This window comes from Lipotes vexillifer, unplaced genomic scaffold, assembly GCF_000442215.2.
Source record: "Lipotes vexillifer unplaced genomic scaffold, Lipotes_vexillifer_v1.1 scaffold1503, whole genome shotgun sequence".
Classification (NCBI taxonomy): Eukaryota; Metazoa; Chordata; class Mammalia; order Artiodactyla; family Lipotidae; genus Lipotes; species Lipotes vexillifer.
This window is the reverse complement of record NW_006772915.1, coordinates 729,942-733,643: the sequence shown is the minus strand read 5'-3', so window position 1 is coordinate 733,643 and position 3,702 is coordinate 729,942.

Genomic DNA, 3,702 nt, shown 5'->3' with positions numbered 1-3,702 from the left:
CACGGGCCCAGCCGCTCCGTGGCATGTGAGATCTTCCCGGACCGGGGCACGAACCTGTGCCCCCTGCATCGGCAGGCGGACTCTCAACCACTGCGCCACCAGGGAAGCTCTGATCTATCTATTTTTAAATACAAGACACCTCTTTTGTTAAAAAATAATTGAACTCCATAAACAATACCTGCAGACAATGGGTACATCCTTGAGTCTCCCTACTCCAATCCTTGGCTGAATTTGTCTAATTAGTGGACTAGATTCAATGCCTGGTGTTCTCCCAGGAGTACCTTTAAAACCCAGTTTGGGGGACTTCCCTGGTTGTCCAGTGGCTAAGAATCCGCCTTCCAATGCAGAGGACGCAGGTTCGATCCCGGGGAACTGAGATCCCACATGCCCTGAGGCAACTAAGTCTGCACGCTCTAGAGCCCCTGAGCCACAACTAGAGAGAAGCCCGTGTGGTGCAATGAAGAGCCCATGCACCACAACAAAGATCCTGCGTGCCACAACTAAGACCTAACACAGCCAAATAAATAAATAAATATTAAAAAAAAAAAAAAACCCAGTTTGGGTTGGAAAACAAAATCAACAAGACCTCCATGCATGAGGTATGAGAATTTTTAACATACTATTGTTTATTTATAAAAAATATTTGAATTAAGTATGTATTCCTTGTTCTTAATAAATGCTAAACAATTGATAAAGCAGATTTTAAATTATGCCATCTAATATTAATTCCACTGGAAAAGAAATAGATTTTTTAATTAAGCTTATTCCAGAAGGGCCAAACTCTGGGGGTCATGAGATCTGGCTTTCATATGTTAATCATTTTACTAAAGATTTTGGTACATTAGTCAAGGAGCAAGGTGAAAACCCTAGTTGATCAATGAGAATTTATTTATATCAGCCATTGACCTCCTTCCCAAAGGGTCCAAATTTGAATACCATCCTAAGAGCCCCAGAGATGGGTGTGACTCAGTCACTTTGGGGGAAGTGCATTTGAATATTGAAAGGAACCCAATGTCTCCCTAACCTTCCTTGTGGTTCACAGACTGACAAAGCTTTCCAAAGTCCACCAGAAAAACATCCCACCAGGAGAACTTGCTCTGTGGACATCAGGTGCATTTGGCTGGAGGTGATAGCACTACTTATATACTCCACCAGCCCTGCCAGTGCTGCAGAAAATAAGGCACGAGCTTGCTCCCCAGAGCTGTGGGTGTAGATGTTTCTGGCTTAAACCTAAGCAGGAGAGGTAGAGAAGAACGGTAAGGAAAATGGGCCACATGCTTAGTGGGAAATGCACTGTTTGGGGACTCAGGTGGATATGGATTTGAATCCTGACTCTGCCACGTGTTCATCAACTCATTAACTTCTCTGAATCTCAGTTCTTTATAAAATGAGAATTGCACCCACCCCAGAGAGTGTTATGAGGAGTAAGGAAGCATCTATAACATAGATAGAATGTGCTGGCACCGTCAGCGTTCAGTAAACAATAGCAAAACAAAACCCAAACTGATCCTGCCTTGAGATAAAGAAGTCAGCAAGCCTTGCCCTCCTGGCCACGTCACCGTGACGGAACACAGCATGCCAGCTGGCCCCAAGGTTTCTGAATTGTCAAGGACAGGCTTCTGTGGATGCTGTTGAGGGGTGGGTGGATGTGCTCGCCGACCACATCCCAGCTGTTCTCCTGCAGCTGTGGCTGCCCAAACCTTTCAGCTCTCCTGGCTAAGCCAGCCAGCAAAGCCTCACAGAACAGCCTGCTTTCCCACCACCTTATTCTATTGTCCAAATGCATGAAACAGCAATGAAGAAATGTGTTGTTTGCTTTCTATTCCTGAGGCTGACAGTTTGCTTATCTAATGAAAAAAAACAAAAAACAAAAAAAAACCTTTATTTTGCCTTATTTTGGTCCTTACCACTAGACAGCAAATGACCGGCCTATGGGAAAGAAAGCTGCGGAGAAACAATGAATGAACTAGGTCTTCTTTTCTTATGATGAGCACAGTCACTGAGTTTTAGCTTAAACACATGTACATACTATCAAATATGGAAAATTGGGTGATTTTCTCAGTATGGTTTTAGGGCTCCCTCCCATGTGGAGACAACGCTGATTGGTCCAATAGCCATCCACCCCCTTCCAAGATTGTCCTCAGACCTTACCAGTCTCTATAATGAGCACTTACTCCCTCTGACACTTTGATACTCCTCTGTCTCCCACTTATGCAAAGCATGTGGGTGTTTTACCAGCCTCATACCTCCCAATACACTCTTAGCACCCTGGGTCATGCTCCTGACAAAAATGTGCCAAGATTAATAGAAACTTCTGGCTGGTCTTCCACCTCTTGTTTCTCCAAAGCATCTTCCATTGACCTACCTAAAGAGCAGCTTCACTTACATTATTCCTCTGCTCAGTAACCTTGAATGGCTCCCTATTAGTCATTCTGAAACCAAGCTTTCCCACGTTATCACCCTAACCTGCTGTCTCCATGACATCTCTGTTCCAGCACACGAATTCCAACTAGATTTAACCACTCTTTAATGAACTTGCCCACCTTTTGCTATCTCCAGGCCTTTTTTCATGGCATGCCCCTGCCTGGAATCCTCTCCCTCCTTCCCTATCATCCATACACTAAAATCAAGTCCATCCATCAGAGACCATCTCAAGCAACACTTCTCTAAAGACTTTCCCAATCCTTCCAACTAGTAATGAACCTGCCTTCTAAATCCCGCGACATTGCGCACTTTCCTTTCTGTCTATTCTGCTCCTCTACCTTGCAGTGTCAACTCCAAAGAGTCTGTAGGGGCTTCTGAGCAGCAGTCTCATTGGAAGTGAAGGCCAGAGACTGGCCTTAAAGCTGCATTTGCTCTAACAAACAAAAATCAGGACTAGATGGCTTCACAGGTGAATTCTATCAAACATTTAGAGAAGAGCTAACACCTATCCTTCTCAAATTCTTCCAAAAAACTGCAGAGGAAGTAACACTCCCAAACTCATTCTATGAGGCCACCATCACCCTGATACCAAAACCAGACAAACATACTACAAAAAAAGAAAATTACAGGCCAATATCATTGATGAATGTAGATGCAAATATCCTCAACAAAATACTAGCAAACAGAATCCAACAACACATTAAAAGGATCATACACCATGATCAAGTGGGGTTTATCCCAGGGATGCAAGGATTCTTCAATATAGGCAAATAAATCAATGTGATAAACCATATTAACAAATTGAAGGAGAAAACCCATATGATCATCTCAATAGATGCAGAAAAAGCTTTTGATAAAATTCAACACCCATTTATGATAAAAACTCTCCAGAAACTGGGCATAGAGGGAACCTACCTCAATATAATAAAGGCCATATATGACAAAACCACAGCAAACATCGTTCTCAACGGTGAAACACTGAAAGCATTTCCTCTAAGATCAGGAACAAGAAAAGGATGTCCACTCTCCCCATTATTATTCAACATAGTTTTGGAAGTTCTAGCCACGGCAATCAGAGAAGAAAAGAAATAAAAAGGAATACAAATTGGAAAAGAACAAGTAAAACTGTCACTGTTTGCAGATGACATGATACTATACATAGATGCCACCAGAAAACTACTAGAGCTAATCAATGAATTTGGTAAAGTTGCAGGATACAAAATTAATGCACAGAAATCTCTTGCATTCCTATACACTAATGATGAAAAATCTGAAAGA